At 50.6% G+C, this 26,641-nt stretch overlaps 1 protein-coding gene across 9 annotated transcripts in view; it reads left to right on the top strand.

The window, feature by feature from the left end:
- Positions 1-24,931: 24,931 nt before the first annotated feature.
- The window catches only part of DGKG (diacylglycerol kinase gamma), a 214,507-nt gene continuing 212,797 nt past the window's right edge, over positions 24,932-26,641 (top strand). For 8 of the 9 annotated variants that reach the window (XM_062211135.1, XM_062211144.1, XM_062211116.1 and 5 more), the window contains exon 1: positions 25,907-26,084. The gene's annotated coding sequence lies outside the window, so the exon portion shown is untranslated. Of the gene's footprint in view, positions 25,017-25,906; positions 26,085-26,641 lie in introns of those variants that run through there. The other variant, XM_062211092.1, reaches the window with a different exon arrangement.

Below are 26,641 nucleotides of genomic sequence, written 5' to 3'. Positions count from 1 at the left end.
TCTCTAGCTCATTCATACCTATCCCACTGCTTTCCATCTGAGAATCAGAAAACAAGCACTGGGGAATGTCAGAGAAAGCAAGGGCTGTGTAAGTTTCCCCAGCCTGACCCGGCACTGCATTCGCTGAGGACTGGGTGTTGGTTTCACTGGGGATATGCCCAGGGCACACTTTGATGAAAAATAATCAACAGCCCCTGAAATGTGCATGCAGCATTAAGGGTGACAGACTGGGGCTGGCACAGTGGCATGGCAGGTAAAGTTGCTACTTGCAGCACTGGCAACCATATGGGCGCCAGTTCAAGTTCTGGCTATGCTAATTCCAATCCAGCTCCTTACTAATGTGCCTGGGAAAGTAGCAGAAGGGCCTGGGCCCCTGCACCTTCATGGGAGACCCAGAGGGATATCCTGGCTCCTGGCTTTGGTCTGGCCCAGCCCTGGCCATTGTGGCCATTTGGGGAGTGAACCAGCAGATAGAAGACCTCTCTCTCTCTCCCTCCCTCCCTGTAACTCTTTCAAATAAATGAATAAATCTCTAAACAAAAATAAAACAGGTGACAAACTGCCTCTAAGTCCATTAAATTGGGCAATGCTACTGTGATGTCAATGAGCAAGTCACAGATTAGGATTTCCATTTCACAATGAGGAATCAGGCTTTGGAGAGGGCAAGAACAACCTGGATCTCCAGTTCAGGTCTTCCTATCTTTAAGTCCATGGCTTCTTCATTGCAGCTCACCTGGAGGGGCAAGGAGCGCCCTTCCCCTCCTTTTGAGAGAAACAGCAGGCCCATGGCACACTCACAATGCAGGTTATGTGGGTAGAGCAGAAACTTTACTGAGTACCTCCAGAGGTTCTATAAGAGAATCTTCTCTGGCTCTCTTCCAGCATCGGCTGGCTGCTGGCGTCCCTAGGCCTGTGGCTGCAACACTCACTCAAGTCTGAGGCCAGCATCTCCAAATGCCTCCTCCGCTGAGTGTGTCAAATCCCTCCCCCAATTATATGTAGTAGCATTTAGAACCCACCTTCACAATCCAGAAATATCTCCTCACTCCTCATCCCCACATCCTTAACTTGGTCACATCTGCAGCAACTCTTCCCAATAAGGTAACCTTGATGGGTTCCAGGGGCTCACAAGGAGTCGCCCAGTCTTCATGGGGACCGCCTGGGGCAAGAGCACAGCCACGTGTTTCCTCTGCTGGGCCCTTCTGAGCTGGCCGTGGTTCCTCCTGTGTACTCCCCCGAGTCCAGGCCTCTGCATTTCACTCCCCTATATCTTTCCCTCCCCATCTGATTACAAGTGGTCTTCAAAAATAGTCATGGAAAATGTGTATTAAAAATGTCTTGCATCAAAATAAACTACTTTTGCATTCCATTTTCCATGAACTTTTTGAAGCACCCCCCACACACACCCCCATGTCTCTGCCTCCATGCCTGCTGCCCCCCTCACTTCCCCGAGCCCTGGTCTCACAGCCTGGGCAGGGTTCCCTCTCCTTCCCTGTTCCCTCCCCATCCCTTCCACTCCTATTATCCCTCCCTTGCTCTGGTTTCCTTGGCAGTAGACGCTTTGTCAATTTCAAAGCCAAGGTGATGACATAGAGAAGCTTAGCAGCTTCTGGAGACAAATAACTTTTTTTTTTTTCACCAAGTGTAAGACCTCCAAAGCTGAGAGATAATGAGGTAGGACAGGGGCACAGAGAAAGTAAAGGTGACTTGAGCGTTGCCATTCATTGATTGCACTTGCACGAATTTTCCTGCTACCAAAACAATGAGCAGATGTGTAAGTATCCACTTACATAACTGCTAGGTTGCAGCTTGTGTGCATGAACAAAACAGGCCTCTAACATCGGAGCATCCATCAGTTCAGCAGTCAGACTGAATGCTGACCAAAGCCCCAACATCGTGTATTATCCACACGACCTTTGAACTTGCCTTTTCTCATCTTTGACAATCACAGCATAACAATCTCAACCTCACAGGTGTTGAGTGAAGCCTAAGTGAGGTAATGCTTGTGAAATCCTCTAGCACAGAAACCAGCACCATCTGACAGTCAGTAAGTATTTGTGGAGCCGGTATCTGGGTCACTTCCTCTGTGAAGACATCTCTGTCTCCTGCTCCCAGGAGAACCGACCTCTCTGCCTATGTCTCCGTCTTAGAACCAATAATACACTATCACCCTATTCTTCCCCCATCTCCCCACACCACCGCCTCTTCCCCCACACTCTGCACCTGTCTAGGACGGAAGCGTGTCTTACTCATCTTTGTAACGCCACTGCCTTGTTCGGTGACCGACTCATGGGGGATAACCCTGAGAATGCTGGCTGAATTGAAACGAAGTGGAGAAAGGTTCTGAATGCAAGCCTTTCAGGCCAATTAGTTTTGGTTCATCATATCAATTTCTGCTTCCTTCTATTTACTAAGATCAATGGCAAAAGCGACTGAAAAGCATCTGGTTGTTGTAATCCCAGGGGGTTCTGCCGGCTCGAGTCCACCGTAGGCAGACAGACCTTATAAGGAGGAAGCAAACTGTTTACCATGCTGTCAGCACCCTGCCTTGCTTCCCTTGCCAGGCCAGCAGGGTTTGCCATGCACTGCAGTCGCATCACTGAGATGGCAGGGGCTCAAGTGGCAGCTGTGTGTCTCTCTGCCACTTCCAGGATGACTGTCTTCTTGCACTCATTTTCCCTGGAGAGTCTCGTCTGGCTACAAGCAGAGTTCCGCTTCGATGTGATGGGTGGGCGTGCACCTAGGGAGTCACATCTAGATGGCAAGTGGTCCTGGCACTGGGAACTGCCAGAAGCCCTTCTCTAAGCACACCTGTGGGACATGGGCAGGGTGGAGAACCTGGGAAAGAACAAGTTGTATGCCAAACCTGAGGCTGACTCAGAAGAGCAACAGAACGGGCTGCAGAAACACGGTGGGCATCTGAAACAGATGAGTCATGGCAGAAGTGGGAAACTCACCGAACGGCTACCAAAGACTACAACTACTGCATCACGTATTGAGAAACCACTAATGGGCCAGCTACAGGCAGAACTATTGTTTAAGCATCATGGCAATATACAAGGGTACTTCGAAAAGTCCATGGAAAATGGAATTAAAAGGTAAGTTTTTTTTGGTACAAAAAATTTTTGAAATCCACGCACAGTTTTCTCATAATGTGCATTTCCCAAGAAGTTTTTGGGGTCCCTTTGTGTATAGTTTGCACCTGCGCAAGAATAGGGCCCAGAGAACTGAGGAGAGAGCTTAAGTTCATGCAGCCAGCAAACAGCTAAAGCAGTGGGCCCCAGTCTTCTGCTCCTTTCGTATTCCACTGCAAATCTCGGACCCGAGGGTATGTGCTATGATGCCCCTTCCACATTTGCTCAGTCTGGGCCAGAGAGGCTTGGGTTCAGCTGATCTGGAGGCTGTGCCCAGTGGAAAGGCATGGCCCAGTGCATGACTTGCAAAGAAACAATCCTCTGAATCCCTGGTAGCCTATTTCTGGTTCTTACATCAGTACTTTTGCCATTGCATTGTACCGGGATGGAGTTTCCTTCTCATTTATTATTTAACAAATATTCATTACAGCTATTGTGGTCTTAAGTACGACCTTGTCTTATAGTTTGGAAATGTGGCCTTTTCAGCATCCACCCTTGTAAGAGGCAGGAACTGAAAGGTGGGAGAGGGGAGTCCCTGTCTCTCCCCTTCACTTTCAGAATATACTTCTCTGAGCAAGGATTTCTAAGGCAGCAGGACTTGTAGGTGCTAGACAGAGCCCACCATAGAAAGAGTCAATGAAAACAAGAGCCACCACTTGAAGAAGTCCAGACTGAGTCTGGAGAATCAGATGATCTGGTTGCAAGTCACTCTCTTGCTTATTTCCCACTGCTATCCCTAAACGTTGAGTGGTGGGCCGTTTAAATGCCCCAGCCTGCCCTCTGCTCTACAGGGGAGCTTTAAAGAGAAGGGTTGCAGTCAGGGCATTGAAGAGTGGTGTCCTCTGTGGTCACTGTGCAGGGGGAGTCCCTGGAGAGAGAGCTGGGCTGCGTCCTTTCCTGCATCTCCCCACACGGCCAGCCCTGCCGAGTCTGTGGCTTGCCATCTGTGACTACAGGGAAGAGGACGTGTTGAATCAAGCTGACCAAAGCAACAAGGAGATGTATCATTGGACATCAACAGAGGCTCAGGGCAGAGCAGGGCCCAGGCAGGATGCAGCCTGTGTGTCAGCAATGGCATCAAATACACAGGTTCTTTCTGACCTTCCACTCGGCTGCCTTGAGTAGCAGCTTCAGCCCACACTGGTCTCTCTGTGGTATGGAGGTGGCCACTGGTGGCACTAGGGCTGTCTGTACTCTGTACCACGCTGCTTCCTTGGGCCTGAACTGTAACTCCCTAGTACGAGTGAGCATTTTCCACATCCTACATCTGGGTCAGTAACAGATGCCAGGGTAATGCCCTACACTGGGGACAAATTAGGATCCAGTTAGGAAGTTGAGGTGGCAGCAACAGAATCTGCTAAGGAGCAGATTCATCAAGTTCAATGGCAATTTCCTTACATCTGGGCTTCGCTTCTGTGGTTGGCTGGAATTTGGGGGCCTTTTCTAACACCTAGGCTGGGATGCTACAAGGCAGCAAGGACATTATTGCGAGGCACACACAACGTTGAAGGCTTGTGCCTGCGGATGACTTGATGTGGCTTTAGGGCTCATCTCTGAGCACTGTCCAGGCTTTCCAGGCACTGTGGCCACCATGGGCTGAGTCTCATGGAGGCCACAGGATATAAAAAGGGCCTTAGATTGACTTTGTGGAGAACTGCCAGGTAGCAGCACATGCCACTGTCTGTGCACAGCCGTGCAGGCAGGGACTCTGCTGGTGGCTAGCTCCATTGTCACAGTCCTCAGGAGCTGTCTGTGTGGTCTGGTGATGTTGCACTGGGCCCTGGGTGGCTGGAGACTGTCCAAGCTTTGGGCTGACTCCTTCTCTGGCCTGCAGTCGGTGTGGCCTTGGAAACCCTGAAGCACTTCCACATCTGTGCCTCTCAGTCCTCGTTCCTTTCACTCAACACATACTTTCTAAGTGCCTCCCAAGTGCCAGGCACCAAAGAAGGGGTGACAACCTCAGCCTTGGCACCTTCTGGCCCTAGAGATGATCATTCTGTCCCCTGCGAGGAAGAAAGGGACGGGATCAAAGGCAGACACCTAGGTGAATCTGGGACTTGTGGCACAGCTGGATGGAGATGGGCATGATTTTGTCGGGGAAGGGGGACTATGGAGCATAGCAGCAGGAGTCACTATGGGTCCCAGCTACACTAAGCCAGCCTTGCACAGAGCCACCTGCCAAAGGAAGCCAATGAGCCCACCAGTCAATGCAGACAACACAGAATGGGAGTTTCCTTGGTATGTGCCCCACATACCGCTTCTGACAGGTGAGAGGGCTGCTCACCCCATGCAGAAGGCAGGACAGCTTGGAGCCAGTCGGGGGCCAGCAGGGGGCCGTGGATAGCTGCTGTCAAGGCTCCTTGGTGCCTCTTTGTCTGGTGTGGTCACCCAGAGAGGCAGAAAGCACAGCGCCTTCTTCCCTGGTGGTGTCTTGGTGGCTGAGTCAGTGGACTGGCTGCCAGTGCGGTCTATCCTGCTGCATCAGGAGGGTGGAGGCGGGCATGTGGCGTAGTACCACACTCTAACTCTGTCTCCTGGCTTGTAAAGACAAATCGCCCAGCCCAGAAATTCCATGAGCATGAGCGTGAGGGTGAGTGTGTGGCAATACGGTGGTGCAGAAGGTGGGGGTTGTCACAGTGTGCAAGGTGTGTAGTGTGAGTGCACAGGTGCCTGTCAGCATGTGTGGACGCAAATCTTCATGGCACTGAGCCGCCCAGGGGCAATATGGGCGCCTGTCTGCTGCCCTGGCAAGGAGCTTACCCTCTACCACCTGGGGAGGCAAAGTCTTCCCTCCAAGGTCACACTCACCACCATTTCTGCCTCGATGCCCCCCTTGTACCTATTATCTCCTCCCCCTCCCTCTCCAACCACCAGCACCACCACTTCCGCCATCATCACTGCCAATATTGCCTCCACCACCATCCCTACTGCTACAGCCTCTGCCCCTTCTACCGTGCCACCACGGCAGCATCGCATGGTTATCATCCTCCCCTTGCTTCTGTCCCTACCACCTCCATTGTTGTCATCAAGACCATCATATCCCCTGTAACAGTGTCATTATCGTCTCCATCCACCCCCACCTCCACTGCAACTATCGTCACTGCCCCGACCCTGCCGCTACCAACACCACATAACCATGGCCACAGCCAACATATAATTCTAGGTGTTTATAGTGGGAGCCTGTGCTTTGGTGGGGTCACGCCTTACCTGTTACTAATTCTTATAACAACTCCTTTCTTTACACAATCAATAAATCTCCAAGCACAGGCAGCAAACTATTTAGTTTAGGTAGGACTTTAATCCACGAATCCAGAATTTAGATCAAACAACCTACAAATTCTCTTCCAGCTCCAAGATTTTTTGGTGTGTGTGTGTATGTGTGTGTGTGTGTGTGTGTACACATGTGTCTGCCTAGATGCACAAAGGAAGCCAGTTCAGCGTGGTCTCTTTTCATGAGACTTTCTGGCACACCCTAGATTTCGAGTATGCAGAAGGAAGTGGGGCACAGTGATCCACTGTGCACGCCTAAGCACCTGCAAGCTCATGCCATTCAGCTCTGCCTCACACACCAGTGAGCTGTCCCAGGGATTGTGGCTGTGGCAAAGCTTGGGGGGTGCTTGACTACAGGGAGGGTCACCACAGAGAATCAGAGCAGGCCCGTGGTAAAGATATCTTAGGCCACTTCCTCGCAAGCCACTTCTGTCCATCTCCTCTATGTGAACGTAGACAATATTGCCCAGTTTCTACTATTACCCAGCAGGCTAAAAGGAAAGACAATCTGAAAATCTCAGCTGCTGGGCCTGGAACACAAGGAGTTTTGGCTCCTCCTGCCTCTCACCCACTGCTCCGAGACCCTGCAGCCTTCAGTTGCTGGGGGAACACCATTCAGATTCAATTCTCCGAGACAGTGGGCTTCCTGTCCCCAGTTTTCTCTCAGATGGCTCTGAAGAGAGAACACGGTGATCCTGTAGAATGTCGTGGAATCAGAAGCTCTGCAGCTCTGCCAAAAGCCTGGAGGAGAGGAGAGTACTCCCCAGCAGCACTCCCAGAGGAGTAGGCACTGTCATCGCCTGTTCTGCATCTTAGGTATGCAGATCACACACTCACACACATGCTTCAGGTCAATGCCATTGGGGCAGAGGACAAGGACCAGCAGGGAATGGGACCAGAGCCTGGAATTGTGCTTTGAGGCTTGACTGATTCATGGCCCACATCCAAATGGCACTTCTTGGACAGTGGCTTCCACTGTAGCCTTTACCCAGGAGCAATTGGGTGGGCAGGCTGATAGCCCCCTGCTACCGCCCCTTTCGGCAGGTTTCCTTGCTCTGCTCCCCACTCCCTGCCTCTGGCGAAGGTCCTCATGGCCTCTGGGAACGTCTTCCATCCCATTGGCCTCAGCAAGGTTGGCAGGGCCAGCAGGACCTCCTGGTGGGAGCTGGCTGGCTGTTGTGGAGGAGAGGGGAGGCATGGGAGCACAGGCTGGGGCTGGGGAGCTGTTTAGAGACAATGACTTCATGACCGTGACCTCCTCTCTGCCCCAGCTGCCAGCACTGTCCTCGAAAGCTCAGGGTCAGCTCCTGGATCCAGAGCCAGGGAGCAGCTGGGTCTGCCTACTCAGCAGCCGTGCTTCCTGTGAGGGACTCTGCTATTTCCTTTGCAGCTCACAAGACCTTGCACAGGGAGCACATTATGACCAAACGCTGGCCTTGGGTGATGGTGTCCACTGGACGTGGGCCTTCTCTAGCCCCTGAGCCCTGGATTGCGTCCTAGTTCTCCCACTTACTAGATAGATGGCTTTGGCAGTCACTCAGCCTCTTTCTTCATGCCTTGCCATCTTCATCTGTAAGAGAAGAATAAATAATGACATCTGTTCAGCAGGTTGTTGTGAATTTAAATGAGATTCTTTAAATGAGAGCTACTTCCTGGTATGTGAAGATGTCCCAGTGTTCTTCAAATGCCGGCCAATGCTGCTCTTACTACGATTGTTGCCGTTATCAGCACAGCTTGTTAGAAGAGCTAACCCCGCAGCCCAGCGTTGGAATCCGTTTTAGTTACCTTTGAATAAGATGAGTGCCTACTGTGTGAACACTGCTGGGTGCCTTCGCTGAAACTGACTCTTGTAACCCTCACAGTTACCCTGTGCACCAGGTCCTACAATCTCCTACCTTTTCACAAGTGAGAAATCTCAGCTCTCCCAGGGGACTTTCCTCAAGGCCCAAGTCAACTGGGAGCAGGGAAGAGAAGTTTGCATGTCCTTGACCTGGGTGTTTCACTAGTTACTTCTGTTACTTCTGCCTTGTATCATCCCAAAGAGGAGTGGGAGGCATCTACAAGCCGTCTGTGCCAGGCAGCAGAGTGCCCTGGAAAGTATGAAAGCATCACACTTGGGAAGACCTGGGCTGCGACCCCGGCTCCATTCCTTAGCAGCCAAGTGACTTGGGCCTGTAACACAAACCCTGTGTGAAGGGGAGGCATTTCAGGGATAACATTGCCATCAGGATAGCCACACCCCGTATTGGACTACCTGGATTCGAGTCCCAGCTCCACTTCCCAGTTCAGCTTCCTGCTAATGTGCTCCCTGGGAGGCAATAGGCAATGGCTCAAGTACTTGGATCCTTGCCACAAAAACAACCAACAAATACAAAATTCTCTGTGAGCTTCAGTTTCTGTCACCCACAGGTCAGCTATGCAAACTGAAAAATAGTTATTATCCTCACTTCTCTGAGAAGTAAATTGAGATTCAGATATGTTGAAACTTTGGCAAAGATTACCAAACTATTAGGTAAGTAAATAATAGGGCCAGTTATTGGCCCCATGTTGATCTGATTTCAAATTCCAAAGCCCTTCCTATGATTCAGAGCTCTCTGGATGGTGTCCTCCACAGTGTGGTGCAAACTTAGTACAATGCTCCCTAGGGCATCGTGGTACTGGTGGTTTTCTAGGGTCATTGGGTTTAGCAGGGGTAGGGGAGCCATGGGAATAAAACAAGTCAGACATCTACTCTTGCCTCATTCAAATGACTAAGGACGACACAATTCAGGAATCATTCAAAGTCACACCTCGTTCAGAACACGGGAGAGGAGAGAGAGAGGATGGACTCGAGGAAAGCGAGGCCGCCCAGGTCGCGGCTTTGGTTACTGTTTGCTTTCCCTTCATCTTCATCTTCTCTTCCACATAGGATTGCAGCCTGGCATCTGCCCCACCACTGCACGGAAAACACTGTTGCAAGGTTCTCCTGGAGGTCAATCTCAGGGGCCTTGGGAATGCTCCTGTCACTCAGTGCCAAGTACATCAAGTGCACTCAGGTAGGCGATTCAAGGGGGCCAGGCCTCAAGCAGATGACAGTTTGCAGTGTAGAAGGACAAAAAACTTCAAAATGTTAGTGGAAAAAAATGAAGCTAAAAGATAACTCTCCCTGATCAAACCCTCATTGCTTCATTGCCGCCGGCTCAGGGATGCTCAGATTGGCAGCACACCATTTCTGGGTGTGTCTGTGAGGGTGTTTAGAGTAGTAGCTGAATCAGCGGACTGAGTAAAGATCACCCAGTCTATGTGGCTGGGCATCATTTAACCCCCCCACAGCTTGAAGAGGGAAAAAGGCGGCGGGACGGAGAGCTAGAGGGGACATGCACCTTCTTTTGCCCTTGGACAATGGAGCTCATGATCCCCAGGCCTTTGGACTTGGATTGAATTACACCACTGGCTTTCCTGGGTCTGCAGTTTGCAGAGGGCAAATTAGGGGACTTCTCAGCCTCTGTAACAGTGAGCCAATTCCTATTATCTATCTATCTATCTACCTACCTATCTACCTATCTATCCATCCACCTAATTGCCTCTGTTTCTCTGGAGACTCCCTACTAGTACCAGGGTACTTCAAAACACTTGTGGAAAATGGAGTTAAAAGATAAGTTAATTTAGGGATGAAACAATTTTGAAAGCCATACATAACAGGAATCTTCAAAAAGTTCATGGAAAGTGCGCATTATGCAAAAAGTATAGAGTTCAGAAATCATTCTTCATCAAAATAAACTTATCTTTTAATTCTGTTTTCCATGAACCTTTGCAACACTTCATCCAATGGCTTTCAGAATCAACCTGTTCAAAGCTGCATGTACCATCATCCTGCTGCCAGCAACCAACTTGGGCTCACTCTTCACAGTTTTCTCCCCCAGTTAAATCAGTCTTCAATCCTTTCAAACCTTCCTCCTGGCTATCCCTCAGATGTGCCTGCTTTTCTCATCTCTACACTCACTTGGTTTGATTCCAGTTATCCTGTGTCTTGCCTGGATTGTTCCAGTAGCCTCCCAACTGACCTCCTCTCCTCTACTTCAGTCCATCTCGGATCTCCTGACCTTTCTAAAAGCAAAAGAATCTGATCATGAACTTCCCATCCTTCAAATCCCTACTGCCTTTAGCGAAAAAAAAAAAAGCCAAAACACCTTAGCCTGATCCACAGGCTCTTCAGGGCCCGACTCCAGTCTCTTCTCTCTTCCTTTCCTGTCTCCCACTTCCCATATGGTCCACAATTAGGGTGACTGAGTCTTTTTCATCCAAACCAAGATACTTATGAAAATGCAAGGATGCCCTGGTCATAACTATGCTGGAATACCCTGAGATTCTCCGGACAACCTGGGATGTGTGGTCATCTGATCACAGAACTGCCCCAGGGCCGAAACCTATGATTTTTTTTCCTTCCCCCAGCAGCTACCTGGCAACTGTTTTTTTTTTTTTTTTTTTTTTTTTTTTTTCTGAAACTCTTGGCTCAGGTTTTCAGAGATGGACATTCCTCCCATCCCAGTTCATCTTTGCAAGGCAAGCCTGAGTTACAGCCTCCAAATTGGCTGGCTGCCCTTCTGGCAGGTGACGAGACTGGGCCAATCTGGGCTGACTGTGCTAGCTGCCTCAGCGCAGAGTACATGGCCACTCATGTGTTCAAAACCAACCAAAAACTCCCTCCAAATAAATGGACAGCATACCCTGATCTGAATAAAACACTTGCGGGAACCACAGTTGTGATGCATTAAATTCTGCTAGATGTAGCAGGAGAAGCGTTTTCATACCATACAACTTGATATTAGAAACATAGAAGGATAGAACAGTCAAATGATAAGCTCATATCTAATTCAAACTCCATTAAAACTCTGATGCTAGGGTTTCCTCTACAGCACTACCATCACAAGGAAGTCCAGCCTCTCCACTCTGTAGGGGATTCGCTGCTTCCTGAGGAAGTCACTCTATCCTTATCATCTTTGACCATTAGGACTTCTGTTATTGTTTTTTTTTTTTTAATTTTTTTTTTTATTTTTGACAGGCAGAGTGGACAGTGAGATAGAGAGAGACAGAGAGAAAGGTCTTCCTTTGCCATTGGTTCACACTCCAATGGCCGCCACAGCTGGCGCGCTGCAGCCGGCGCACCGCGCTGATCCGAAAGCAGGAGCCAGGTGCTTCTCCTGGTCTCCCATGCGGGTGCAGGGCCCAAGCACTTGGGCCATCCTCCACTGCACTCCCGGGCCATAGCAGAGAGCTGGCCTGGAAAAGGGGCAACCGGGACAGAATCCGGCACCCCGACCGGAACTAGAACCCGGTGTGCCGGTGCCGCAAGGCAGAGGATTAGCCTGTTGAGCCACGGCGCCGGCCTTCTGTTATTGTTATTGTTGTTGTTGTTGAGTCAAAATGTATTTCCCCCTGTCTGTTGGCCTGATGTTCCTGATTCTACCCCTTGGGTCCTTCAGAAGAATTCCATGGGGCTTGTGCTTGTATTCCAACCCCATGGATCTAGCAGGAGCTGCTATAGTGTTTCCTCCACCTAAGCCACAGCCAGCTGGTCCAAGAGCCAGGGCTCGACTCAGGCCAGGCCAATCAAAATCCCCTCCTGGGATTTAAAAACTTGGAACCAAGGCCAAGTATCATCGTTTTCTGCCACCTGAAGAAATTCAGTCTGGAACTGGAAAGGATGAGGCTGAAGTTCAGAAAAAAAGCAAAGAGAAGGTGAGGTTTAGGAAGAATGGGGGAAAGAGACGTTGGGGGAGGGAGAAGGAGTGAGAAGAGAGACCAATACCTTGTGGCACCCAGTCCCAAGCTCCAGTTGTTCATGAAGCCCAGCAGAGACCTCATCAACGAACAGGTGCACTTCCCTGTTCCTTCACAGTTTGGGATAATTCAGAGACTTGGGTTGGCTTTATGTTATTTCTGACTTGAGCCTTCACTAACAGGACCACAATACCTAGATCGGCCCCTTCTCAAACGCTCCCTCTCACTGTTTGAAGACAGCTCTTGGGTCCTCTGTCCCAGAGTCACTCCTGCTCCTCAGCACAACCCACTCATCTCTGTGTAGCCCCAGGGTCCTGAGGAGCTACGTACAGCAGGGGCTACATAGGGGTTTGCTGTTGGGTTTAACAGTAAGTCTTGGTTTGAAGAAAGCCTTCCATGTTTATAAATTATTTGAAAACAATTTGCCTTGATTTTAAAGCATTTGAAACAGTGTCCATGTTGGGTTCTCATTGTACGCTCAGTATTTACAACAGACAGCACAGACCAGCATTAACAATGTTAGATGAATGGACTATATTCTGGGGTTCAGGCTCCTTCACCACCCTGGCTCTTCTTGATTCGAGGTTTGGAGCTGTGTTTGTACTTTAAAAGCCTCCTGCCTCCTCTGGGAGCATTTAGGCCTGGGCTAGACCCCACTCAGGCCCACGAAGCTCCTTGTCATAGCCCAGCTACCCTGCACCACACCACCAGCGCAGCCAACGCATCAGCTGGCTAACTTGGAGGATGTCCCTCCTCCCAGGCAGAATCTTCTTCTCTCTTCCTTTCAAATCCTGCTGTGCTGTTATTCAGCAACAAAAACTGCAGAAATCATTTTAGAAAGGAAGCCAGCTGGTTCATCCATCTGATTAAACCCAAGCAGTGGGATCCAAGCTCAGTGTACATGACGGGAGCTGTGCCTCCTCCTTGGCCACAGCGAGCCTGCAGTGATTCTTCCCCTAGGGGCTCAGTCACCCCTCACATTTGCAAAATCATATGGGTCCAAGCGAAAGGCCAGGGCTACAGTGAGAGACTGTAGGGAGTGCTGAGTGGAAGTGACTTAAACCTCTCTCTCTCACCTTCACTGAAGGCCTCAACTTCACCAAGTATGCCATGCTCCCCCAGTCTGTCGTCAAGATGCTGGTCTGCAAAGCCAGCAAAACTTGTAACAAAGTCATATTAGACACCAATCAGCTCTGCGAGTTCAGGCTCAGGTTCTTCACCAGAAAGGAGGGATGAAAATACAGATTTTAGAGGAGACACAAGGACCACTGTGGAGTATGGACTGGAGTAGGGAGAGGTAAAAAAATACGTCAGAACGAGATAAGCAGAGGCCAAATTACATCAGATCTGAAAGGTTGGGCAAAGGAGTTTAAGGGGCTGGCGCCGTGGCTCACTAGGCTAGTCATCCACCTGCGGTGCCAGCACACTGGGTTCCAGTCCCAGTCAGGGTGCCAGATTCTGTCCCAGTTGCTCCTCTTCCTGTCCACCTCTCTGCTGTGGCCCAGGAGTGCAGTGAAGGATAGCCCAGGTGCTTGGGCCCTGCATCTGCATGGGAGACCAGGAAAAGCACCTGGCTCTTCATTTCGGATCAGTGTGGTGCGCCGGCCGCGGCAGCCATTGAGGGGTGAACCAACGGAAAAGGAAGACCTTCCTCTCTGTCTGTCTCTCTCTCACTGTCCACTCTGCCTGTCAAAAAAAAAAAAAAAAAAAGAGTTTAAGGTATTATACTGAAAGTAGTGGGGCGATTGTAAATGTAAGATCATAGGAGCGTGAGAGAGTCAGATGTGCATTTTGGAAGCTCACTGTGGCTGCTGGGCAGAAGGCCCGGATCAGATCGACTCTCTACTGGTGGCAGAGAGAAATACCAGGAGGCCAGTATCATTGTCCAGGGATGGCTGGTGGGAGTCCAAATGCAGGCAGGAAGAAGAGCAGTGAGGAATCTCTGCTTCATGCGGCAGACTTGGGAATCAACAAGGAAGCACAGCGAATTGTCTTTGCTGAGGGACTGAAGGTGGAAAGGGGCCAGGAGACAGGAAGTCAGAGCTGCCCAAGGTTTCTGGCTTGGGTGGCTCTCAGAGAGTGGGAGCCACTTGCTAAGGAAAAGGACCTACGTGGAGAAGCAGATTCATGGGGCATGAGGAAATGAGATGTGTCTGGGCGTTTTGAGTTTGAGGTGCCATTTGCAAATTTTCCATTAAATGGTGTAGAATCCAATCTTATGGGGACAACTAGACAGACTGTCTAAAAAGATCATCCTTGCCCCCACAGGCCATATATCTGGGAAGATGAACAGCCAAACCAGCCAAGACCTATCCTGTTTATACCTCCAGTGTGAAAGTGTTTCTGGGAAGTCCTTTTGGAGGCTGTTGGAATGATAATTGGGTTTAGAGATGCTTCTAGGATTTTTACTAAGAAGACCTACATCAAAGGCTACCATGTCTTATGTTGTCCTCACTTGCCATGTATGTGCATTGCAAATGTACCTTGTCTGTGCTGGTTCCAGATGTGGAAGGAGGAGGACCAACAGGAGGGGCAGCAACAGGTGTACACATCTGCATAACCAGGGCGATGATGATTCCAGATGCTGTGACTGCCTAGGCAAGAAAAGTCACCATGACGGCAAGAACATCGGGAAAAAGCATAAAGATAAATGCTAAGTGGGGACACAGAAGACGAAAAAGAAAACATAACAGGTAGCTTTTATACAAAGGAATCCCCAAAGTGGTCTGTGATGGGAGAGAAAAAAGGAAATGGACCTCAAAGGGGTCCACGTGCAGAGGGTGGCTTGGCATAAGAAAATGAACACAGCTTTTAGAACCTGTAGTCTTTGGTTCACATCCCAGGGAAAAGCCCGACTATGTGACCTTGACCAAGCCATGACAGCCCACTGAGCCTGTTTCTCCATCTATGGGTGGCAGAGACCTAAACACCTGGGCCATCCTCCATTGCCTTCCCAGGAGCATTAGCAGGAAGCTGGATCAGAAGCGGGGCAGATAGGACTTGAATCAACGCTATGATCAGGCATGTGGGCTCCTAAGCAGCGGCTTAACCGGCTGTACCACTATGCAGCCCTGCCCCCTCCCTTTTTGCATTGCTGCAGGGTAAGGGAGTATTAACATCTGGGCCAGAGAAGAAAATGTCTCAACCTATTTACGTTTTGAGTTTAATGTTTTTCAAGTACAAGCAGCAGCAGATAATCACGTGGAACAATGTAGCCCAACCACATTTTATGCTATAAGCAACCCAGCTTTGCTAGTTCAAAGTGGGGGCTCTTCTCCATCTCTACTCATCCCTCCCACTTCCCCCAAAAACATAAACAACATATTTCTGCAGTCCAGTTCCATGTTAAGCAATCACGAAAGATCCTGGAGTTGAAGTCTATATTTCTAAGTTTCAAAGATCAAACATGGGGCAGTAAAGAAGCAGGAAGCTGGCAGGGTACTCTTTGAACTTTGCGATCAGACAGAAGAGGAAGACCCAGTTCACTGCCCATGGCAGTGGCACTACTTGGGGGCACATGTGAGGACCGCTATGGGGCCAGGAGCCTCCAGCTTGTGCCCCTTCTGCAGCCTGGACAGAGCCACCATCTGAAGCCAGAGCACTGTCATTCTTGACACAGTGCCACAAAGCCTCACTCCTAAAATGCTAGAGGTACCTCTGAGGAACCCAATGACTCAGAGGTCACTCTGAGTCCCCAGGGAACGTGGACCCAGGAGGGAGGTGGAGGTATAGGTGGAGGTGGGGAGAGGAACAGACCTTTCACATGCTACAGCCAGAAACTGGGTTTTGTCTCTTTCCCATCCCTGTATCAGTTTCTCCCAGACTGGGGCTGGCACAGTATGGTAGGCCCAGTGTTGTGCTAGTAGACGGCCAACAGGCAGCTCTGGTGTTGATGAGAGAAGGGAGCCCTGGCTTCTAGAATGCTCTGGCTGCTGCTGTGTGAATACTGCTTCCATGGTTGGTCTGAAACTACCAACAGATGTCACTGAACGCAAAATGGGGATGACATGAGCAGTGTCGCCCCTAGCTCCCCTCTGGGAGCACCTCAGTCAATGGATCTCACTGGGTCCCTGAAGGGCAGGTGGAAGGCCCTGACCAGCTTTCAGGACACAGCTATGGCATCATCATGTGCTTCTGAGCAGTGCCCCACACATCCCCACTGGGTTCCCTGTGTCTCTCTCTTGTGAGGCCACGTGTCGTAATCTGTCCACACACCAGTCCTTCCAGGTAAATGCAGGACTCTGTCTCCATTTCCACTTCCCCAGCACCTTGCAGTATCTGGGAAAACCAGGAAAATAAAGAATGGTTGCTAAATCAATGTGTTTTGAGTGGGACCCCGAATGAATGAGTGGCTGTTCCGGGGGCGGGAAGGGGAGGAACAAGGAAGCTGCTGTCAGTATCAGCCAAGCTGTCTCATCACAAAGGGGCGCCGTGTGCTCCGAGGGATACCAGGGACCAGTAAGAGAAAGTGGCAGGAAATCGGGTCGAGGGTTGCTGTGAAAAAACGCAGCTCCTAGCTCTCACCAATCCATAGAATGCAGAGCCCTACCCGCCCTCCACATCTCAGCTAGCATCTTCTGCCCCACTCCCAGGTGAGAAACAGTCTGGGGCTCCTGCCTCCACCCCCAGCACAGGGCAGGGAGGTCTTGCAATTGCCACCACATTGAGGGAAGGTCTGTTGCAGTGTGCCTCGAGGCCAGCAGAAGCTGGGACCCTTCAAAGTAACAGACATTGCAGTCCAGAGTATCGCAATCTAGTGTCTCTCTTTATACCTTTGTGTCCACAGCTGTCCCTTGATACAAGGTGGAGAGGAACTTGTTCCAAGACTCCCAGCAGACAGTAAATCCACAGGTGCTCCAGCCTCTTACACAAAATGATGCTGCATTCACGTGTAACGAAGCACTTCCTCCTATACCCTTCAGGTCATCTCCAGATTACTTAGAAAACCTAATACAAGGTACCTATGCTCACCTTGGTTTGAACATGATGCAGTGCGCATATGTATTGAAACATCACGTGGTGCCTCATCCACATGGACAACTTTTATGTCAATTAAAAAGAGAATAAAACAAAATGAAAATCGCCATCACTAAGAAAAAAAGCACATTTACTACAATGTAAACGCTATGTGAATACTTGTCATACTGTGTTAGGAATAATGACAAGAAAAAAGGTCCATACGTGTTTAGTACAGATGCAATTTCACCCTCTGATTACTTTCGATCGGCCTTGGGGGAATCTGGGCATGTGGAATGTGGGGGCAAAGGTATAAAGAGAGACAGCTCCTGGAGGGGCTGGGCTTCTCTCTCATTCCTCCCAGGAATGCTGGACTCTCCCCCTCTTAGCCCATCACCCCACCATAGCCCTCTCACCACCACCTCCCTTTTTCCCCATATGGTCTCATTTTGTCTCCACCCACCAAGCCCTGGAGCCGCTAGGGGACAGAAAGCAACATCCCTGTGTGAATTCCCAGTGCTTAGCACAACATCTGCTACACTGGAAGAGCCTGAGGGACATTTGTTAAATGAACCAATGAGAGGGACACAGTCCACTTTCTGCACCTCTTGTTTATACACCCCAAATTGGCAAAAACTTCCAGAAACACCTAGAAACACTTCGCAGAATAAAGCAAGCTAGGAAACGAGCCGGAGATCTGTGAAAAGGTGATCGGAGAAAAGTCGGAATTCCTCACTTTGCATCCTTTTAGGGCCAACTGTAAAAATCTTCTCAACAACAAATAACTACAAAAAATTTAAAATACAGGCAGTTCCCTGCGTAGGAACAGGGTGTGTTCTGAAAGTCTGTTTATGAAATCGTTATCTGAAATTCGGAGTACACTTCTCATAGAACCAAGTTCAGAAGAGTAACCAGCCACATGGCTCCACCTGGAGACATTCACAGAGGGAGAGGGGAGGAAGCAGCACAGCTACACAGAGAGCCAACTTTTCCTTTAAAACATCATAAAACAGATACGGAACATCAAGTGACACAGTAGCCTCTGGACAAAGGGCAATACAGGGAAACCATAAAATGAAGTTTAAATGGTTTCTTTTTATTTATTGTGGAGGCTGATACTTGAGACAAAGCAATTCTCACTGGAGCAGTTGCAGAGGTGTGGTGCAATCTCCCAGGTTCGGATGCCTCACCTGCAGAGCTTGCTCAAAACGCAGGTCTCCGGCTGTCCCTCCAGGAAGCAAGTTCAGGGGCTGGGTGGGCGGAAGCCAGGGAGATGCCTTTTAATGATCACTTGGAAGAGTCTGCCCCAGGTGATGTGAGGACCACACCTAGAGGACTACCAGTCCAGAGCAGAAGCCACTCACCTGCCCTGGGCTGAAGTCTCATTCCCGAGGCTTCCTCTGTCTGTCTGGTCTAAGGTCCTGCCTCTCTTTTTTAAATTTTTGATTGACTCCTAATAGTTGTATGAGCCCATGATCATGGGGTACAAGGTGACAATTTGGTTCAGGTAGTAGTGTAATGATCAAATCAGAATAGTTAGCACGTTCATCACTGTAGCATGTATGAAGTCTCCCCTTGTTCTTTTCTACCGAGAGAAGAAGGCAAGAAGCCACCTGTTACTTCACAAGACATGTACTGGGTCTTCAGGGGTTGAGGCCAGAGGTGAGAGGGATCTCATCACTCACTCAACAAACATTGAAGGCTGAGAACACTCCTGGGGTGCTGGTGATGAAAAACACAAACTTCTGAAGGGTTAAAAAGTACCTCCTCCTCTGACAGAAATCCCCTGCCAGCAGCTACCCCAGTTGTACTCTCTACAGAGTGGGATTAGTGACATCTTTGTGGAATTTGCGTGTTGGCTTGTATGCATGTACAAAGTGCAAAATATATCATAAAGGCTTAACAAATGGCTATTTCTTTTTATTAGTATACTGTCCTACAACCATATTAAAATCTGCTTGGAAAATCAAGACAAAGATATAAAAATATAGTCAAGCAACAATAAGCCAGCTTTATATGATATAGCTCAACTTGTTTCTAAGTGCTGTAGAATAAAAATTGTGGGAGAAGCTCTCTTAGAGGAAGCAAAGAGTGCATGGTGGCTTCCAACCAGTGGGGAGATCTTGAACAATGAACGTCTGTGTAAAGGGAGGCTTTGGTACTCTCATCACAGGGCCAGGAGGTGAAGCAGAGTGTGCACAGTGGGCCTGGCATATGGCAGGTGCTAGGTGAGAGGCAGCTGCTCAACAAGACTTGAATGTGAGCTAGTCCTCCCTTCAATGGTGCAATCACCGGGCCTACACGGACATTTCGTGTCTTCTTTACTTACCTTTGGTATTATGGATCCCCTACTATGACTAAGATGCAATCTAGGGGAAGGGGGATTCCACATCCCATATCGGAGTGCCTGGGGCCAAGTCCTGGTTCTGCTCCTGATCCCAGATTCCTGTGGATGCAGATCCTAGGAGGCAGCAGGTGATGGCTCCAATAGTTGGGTTCCTGCCTCCCATGTGAGAGCCTTGGACTGAGTTCTCATCTTCCAGTTTCAGCCCCAGCCCAGCCCCAGCCCAGCCCCAGCCTTTGTGGGCATTGGTGGTGGTGGTGGTGGGGTGAACCAGTGAGTGCATGATCTCTCTTTCTCTGTCTCTCCTGCTCTTTCTCTCTCTCTCTCTCTCTCTCTCTCTCTCTCTCTCTCTCTCTCTCTGTGTGTGTGTGTGTGTGTTTTAAAGAAGAATTAAAAAGATGTATCAGGACGGCACCGTGGCTCAACAGGCTAATCCTCCGCCTAGCGGCGCCGGCACACGAGGTTCTAGTCACGGTCAGGGTGCCGGATTCTATCCCAGTTGCCCCTCTTCCAGGCCAGCTCTCTGCTATGGCCCGGGAGTGCAGTGGAGGATGGCCCAAGTGCTTGGGCCCTGCACCCCGTGGGAGACCAGGAGAAGCACCTGGCTCCTGCCTTTGGATCAGCGTGGTGCGCCGGCAGCAGCGCGGTGGCCATTGAACCAACAGCAAAGGAAGACCTTTCTCTCTGTCTCTCTCTAACTCACTGTCCACTCTGCCTGTCAATAAATAAATAAATAAATAAAAAAGATGTATCAAAAGGAAGATAAATTACTGTCCCATGAATAGGGACTGGACAGTGGGTATGAAGCATATACAAGTAACCATAATACAAGGCATCCTGGTCACATTCTAGAATAAATTATAAACAAACTTTAATGTATGTTTAGGAGAGGGAATAATTTCCACTGGGTGGATATAAGAGGTGGCACGACAGAAAGAGCAAGAGAGAGAGAAAAGGCATTCCTCTCAGCTGTAAGAGCACTGAGCAGGATAGGCAGACGGATGGCTGCAAGGTGCATTTGGAAGATGAAATCAGACATCGTGTGCACCATGTCCATGAAGGGCTCACTGGGCGTAGGTTTGGATGAACAAACTGGGACCACTTCATGGAGGACCTCAAATGCCATTTTAGGGAATATTAACTTCATTGCAAAGCAGTAACAACACTAATTCCTTTCACCAAGAACTTAACTATGTGACCAACACTGTGCTACACGGTCCATAAACCTTTCTTCTTAAACCTGCAGAAGCCCATGCTGAAGTATCACCATGTCCATTTGGAATCTGAGGCTCTGAGGGTTTGGAACAAAGGGAGGGCTTTGGGGTCTGTGCTTTCCAAAAGTGATTCTGCAGCAGCAAACATGAGAGTGGTGCCGGCACTCGTGAGCTGTCACTTGTTAACACCTCCCCCCCCCCCCCCCCCCCCCCCCCCGGCTAGCAAGACATAAAGAAGTGAGGGATAGTTCTGAAAATGGACTAATCCTCTGGAAAGTTCTGTGGGTTGGGCAGGCTTTGACGAATGTGGTCATTTATGGAATTAGAGACTTTGCTTTGCAGGGGTTCTTCCCAGGTTTCCCCGGGGACAAGCTTCCCCTCCAGAGACAATGTAAAGAATTCTCCTGCCCAGCAGAAAACAGACCCAGAGTCAAGTAGTGAGCCAAAATTAGCCTCTTTACAAGCTAATTAGAGCACAAAGTTTGGCATCCATTTCCAAAACTACAGCAGGAAGGTGAAAGACCTCTCTCTTTCTCTCTCTCTCTCTCTCTCTCTCTCTCTCTCTCTCTCTCTCTCTCTCCCCTCCCTTGCCTTCTTTCCACCATCCCGCTTTTGAAAGGTCATCCTCAACACAGCATCTGCAATGCGTGAGTCTCTCTTTTGTTTTTCAGTAAACCCAATCCAAATCCTGGGAAATCCACTGTGAGCAGCTCCAGAGACAATGTGGGATTCTAGGCCAGGGGCAGTCTGGTAGCCCTCAGTCCTGAAGGCCACCAGCTCCTTTGTTAAGTTTTCAGGTTTACACTATGAAGACCATGTTGCTGACCTGAATTGCTACTTCTTAGGAAGCAAATGGTTTAACAATTGGGCATTTTTTCTCTGCCTTAGGGGAACAGACCACATTTAACAGCTACGCATCTCTCCATAGCACTTCTAAATTTTGCAAAGTATTTTCACATATGCATCCTCGTTTAATCATTACCCCCACCCAGTGATGCAGGCATTGCTACCCCCAGTTTCCTGAAAAGGAAACTGGAGCTTAGAGACGCCCGTCTAAGGTTGTTTGACTCCAGCCAAATGGTCTATTTACTACTCTTAACTCCATGGCTTGTCTTTCAAGCTTCTCAGTTGCTATTGTGGGAATTTTCCCAGCTTGCCTTGTGGAGGGGTCCTATCAAGCGGATTGGGCAGTACTTAACAGCTGTTCGGTTGACAGTAATTAACAGAGTGTCAGAGCCAGAAAGGATTGTAGAGGTCATTTCCAGCCTGCTTATTTTACAGATAAGAAAACGAAAGCCCTGAGAAAGGGTAACCTACCTACGTTTCCAGGGCTCATGTGTGACAACATCCTCCTGTCCCCATTCCACAATCTCACAACCCCTTCAGAACCAAAGCCAAGAGGAAAGTTAGGGTGAGGACCTAGCAAATCCCAGCCCCCATCCTGCCAATGTTTGATAAAATGGAAAGAACCTACTAATCACAACACTGTGAATGATTAAGTGGGAGGGAGCTGTAGATAATCTGGTGTGATCCTTTTTTTTTTTTTTTTTTTAATGTGAGAAAAGTGACATCTACAGTGGCAAGCAAAGTTCCCAGGGTCTGAACCCTGAAGTCCTGGTTCCCAGTCCCAGAGCCCAACTCTGTGCTTGGTGACCCTGAACTTAGCTGTGCTCAAAGCGATGGGAGCCGTACGCCAGCTCATCAGGGATAGTGCAACTTAAACATTTCCAGACACAGGCACCTGGCTCAGCCCCTCGCTTTGCCTTGGCAGTGGGGATCAGGCATCAGCTGCTGACTTGGATGCTGTGTTCCTGGAGCAACATGGTGAGTGTGGGCTGCCAACACTGGAGTCTCGGGGAGTAAAGTGTTGAGCCAGTTAAACATCCCCAAATGCCCCATCTCTCAGAAACAAGAGCAGCTCATTGGAGCGCTTGGCCCTGGGGGCTAAAACCTTGTGCTCGGAAGCCCCCAGCTTCCTCGCCTCTGGCCCTCTGCTCTGGAATCAACACACACCCCAATTCCAAACCCTGCCCTCTCCTGCTTCCCTGAAGCCTGCCTTGACTATGTAAGCCAAGAGGAGGTCTCGCTTCTCCTGTCTTGAGACTGAGTTTGGCACTTGATTCTATATTGTCTGTTCTTGCTTCTTCCCTACCCTGCGTGGTTTATAGACGACACAGGTTGCAAATGCTCTGAGCTTCCCTGTCTGCCTTCTGCCGTGCATCTCAGGGTGCCCCAAAGAACTGACATGAGCTCAGGCTCACAGCTGGCGCTGATAACAAGACTCTTCCTGCTTTACTTTGTGTTTGTGCATACAGCAAATGCTCAATAAATCCTCACTAATTTGACTGTGGCTTCAGCCTGTCCAAAGAAGGAACTCAGGAGCCAGGGTCTCAGCAAGAGCATGCTAAGCCTGTGCAAATTAGAGAAAAGGTACCCTCCTCCAGGAAGGCACAGCCCAGCCAGTGGAGTGGGAGCTGGATTTCAGTCCCTCAGCTGGGCGCGCTGGGCCACCTGCCCTGTCTCTGGCTCCTCCAGAGATTGCTCCCCACCCCCACAGTCCTCCCTGGCTGGCTGTTCCCCGTGGGGAGGCTCACCTTGGGGAAACTGGCCTCAGACACCTCCCAGATCGTTTCCCAGCCTCCTTACTGCTGAAAACAGCAGCAACAACAACAAAGAACACGTGCCTGTAATAGCTCCTTGCTCCTCCCTCCACAAAGCCCGAGGTCTCCTGGCCCCGCAGTCCCAACCTCCCTCATCTCTGCTGGGAAGGCCCAGGCCTCACCCTGAGCTATCCTAGTTGCTGCTTTTGCCATCTCAGTCTGGAGTGCCCTTTCCCTGCTGGTCTTTATTCCAGATCCCCAGGCCCCTGTCACATCCTGCCTCTTCCACGCTGTCTCAATCAGCACCAAGTTTTCTCCCTGGAGCTTCTTCCTACCCCCACCCCTTTGCTGGCTACATTGCTTTGACCTCCCCTACAACCCTCCCCCCTACTTGTTAGCGGGTAACTCAGGGGTCAGCTGTCTGTTGTCAGCCCTCTTCCACACAGCCTGCTCCATACTCATCCTGTGTCAACCAGATGCTTAACCCAGCACCACCCGAGTTCCCCAACAGATTCATTCACAAACTGACTGCTGAACCATATTGACTTGAGAAGTGATGTATTTTATGGGAGCAGGGAGTCTCATAGCCCACCCCACAGCAAAGTACAAGCAGTTACCAATCTCTGCAAGCACCAAGCACCTCTCATTCTCTAACTCCTGGCCTGACAATCTTGTTCCGAGGGCTTCTGGCTCGTCACCCTTCCCCCACGTGCTCCCAGCCACGGTGCCTCTGCATGTGTTCCCCATTCTTCTCACCCAGTTCCTGTTCCAATAGGCAGAAGAACTCAATATTGCCCCAGGTCCTTCCTGCAAATGGGCACACCAAATATGTCATGATGTGCAGCCAGATGCAAGCGCTCCTTCAGTTTAGCCTTCTTGGAAGGAAATGAGGAATAGATAGAGCCAGGGTGTCGTGTGTGTGTGTTGCTCCACAAAGGAAAGAGTTCAGAAGGCAAGGAATATGTCTCCCATCCACTCAACCTAGCATTGTAGAAATATACACAGTAAACCTGTATCCAAGAGCCTCCACCAGGGACAGAGACAGTTCTAAGCCCTTTATGTCTCTTGGTTCCTCTCCTTCCTCCCCCCAACCAAGTATGACCAGGACTTTAGCGAAGGCCTTACCAGGAACTTAATAAAGAATTGTCAAATGAATGAGTCAGGGAGTAAAAGGGAAAGAGGAAAGATAAAGAACTTACGACAGAATGCCCTCACTAAGTTCATTTCAGTGGAGTGGAAGGGAACTTTGCGAACCCACCCAGGGTGATGGGGCACAGTGTGGACAGTGAATGGAAGGACGTGGCTGTGAGCACAGGGCTCTGGGCCCAGCTCTGCCTTCGTCACCACAGGGAAGCCCCGGGACATCTCTGAGCCTCAGTGCCTCACCTCTCCCATCCGCCCGTCTGCAGATGGCCCGCTGCGGGCACTGACCATCGGTGTCCTCGGGGCTATTTGACATTCATGTTTGCAGCTTCTTTCCCAAACGCCCAGACACCCAGGGCCCCTCGGCGCCGCTGCAGCTTTTCTTGGCGGAGGTCCTGGCCCCGGGGACCTTCACTGCCTGCTGACGGGAAAGAATTCTCAGCTGTGGAAACTGGTAAACTCCACATATTTTACAGATGAGAGTCTAAACCCCTGCTGACTCTCATGTGGCATGAAACGGACAGAAGACCTCCTGCTGGTGTGACATGCCTGGAATGGTGTCACCGCCATCACCGCTGCCCATGGGGACGGACAGGTGCATCATAGAAAGAGAAGTAACAAGTCAGAGTGCCTTGAGCTACGCTGCTTTCCCTACCCCTCATCTCTTGTCCCATCCCTTCTACTGGGCTTCTCTACTTTTTTGAAAAAGAAGTGGTCTATTTGCTCTTCAGGAAAACAGCTCAAGGTCACCTAAAATCTAAGGGGACCAGGAATTAACAGCATTAGCAACCCTAGGTGCTGAGATCTGACCCAGGGAGGAAAACCCAGGTCTGAGAGGCAGGGTGGCTCCAAGGCACCTGCTAAGAAGTCTTTTCAGGTTGCCACGGGGGCTCAGGGTTGTCAAAATGATTTGGAGTCATCGAGTTCCTGGGAAATGGAGAGAATTTGGTGATTTTAAATGTCTTCTCTGATTCGGTAGGGATGTTAAGGCAGCCTAGACCAGGGATGAGAAAAGAAACCACCTGGTGGGTATTTTATTTGTCAGACAGTTGCCTTCCACCCTGGAGGCAGCTGACCTCCGGCGCCCACCACCGCTGGTTCTGCTCGGTCCCCGGAACCTCTTCCCTTCCCCTCGCTTCGTCCCGTCAGCGAGAAGCGCCCTGACGACGCCCGCGCCCAAGTAGCGCCCAGGGGCGCGGGGTGCCCCCGAGCGGATCCGCATCGGTGGGTGCGCGTGTGCGCGCGCGCGCGCTCGTGTGGGCCGCGTGTGTGCGCGCGCGCGGGGGTGTGGCGGGGGCGGGCGCGGCGCCCGGGGGCAGGGCTCCGCAGTGAGAGGCGGCTGGACTCGCCCGGCTGCGAGGGACAGGGCGCACAGCCGCAGTGCCGTAGTAGCCGGCGGCCAGGAGCCCAGCTCGGAGCCTCAGGCCCCCGCGCAAAGGCTGAAGCCCCAGAGCTGCGGGCCCCCAGCCCCGCCGCTGGCTCTTCGCGGCGCTCACTGGGGCTGCCGGCCCCTCCCCTGAGAGGGCTCCGCGGGCGGGAAGACGCCCAGACGCCAGCTTCGGTCCCCTTTCTGTCTCTCAGTTCCTCTTTCCTCCCAAGTAAGGGAATAAACCGCGAGGAAGCAGCGCCCAGGGCAACCGCGCAACTCCGGGTTGCTTGGGAGGTAAGCTCGCGGCCCGGGCGGCGGAGGGGTCTCGGGCTCTGGGGTCGCAGGGTGTAGTAACTTGGGGAGCAAAGCGGGAGCGGTGCCGTGGCCAGGGAAGGGGCTGCATCAGAGGCCCCTGCGCCCACCCTCACGGGTGCCACCTGCCGCACAGCCCTGAAGAAGAGGATGGGGCTCTGGAGGGGCGTCGGGTGGAGCACTGCTCCCCAAACCCCGAAAGTGTGCAGGCGGGACGCGGCCTTGCTCCCGGCACTTTGCTGAAGCAACTGGTCTGAAATCTTCCCTCTGGACTCACCTTGGCTCCTCGGTATCCAGTTCGCGCTCCAGGGTGCAGCAGGGACCGCTTTTCCCGGTGTCTGGGCGCCAAAGCCTCAGACTGTCCGGTAGGGTTCGCAGACTTTGGGGATAATTCCGCAAAGCCCCCGGGCTGGGCTGCTTAAAGGGAAGCTAAGGAGAAACAGATACCCCGGCAAATATAGGAGAGGCGGATCGGGGAGCGATTTAACCCTGACCTGTGTAGTCTCCGAGTCCCCAGATTTGTCCCTGTGTGTTTGCGT

Source organism: Lepus europaeus, chromosome 2 (genome assembly GCF_033115175.1).
Source record: "Lepus europaeus isolate LE1 chromosome 2, mLepTim1.pri, whole genome shotgun sequence".
NCBI classification, from domain to species: Eukaryota; Metazoa; Chordata; class Mammalia; order Lagomorpha; family Leporidae; genus Lepus; species Lepus europaeus.
Note: the sequence above shows the minus strand (reverse complement) of the source record. Positions and strands in the feature narration are given on the sequence as shown.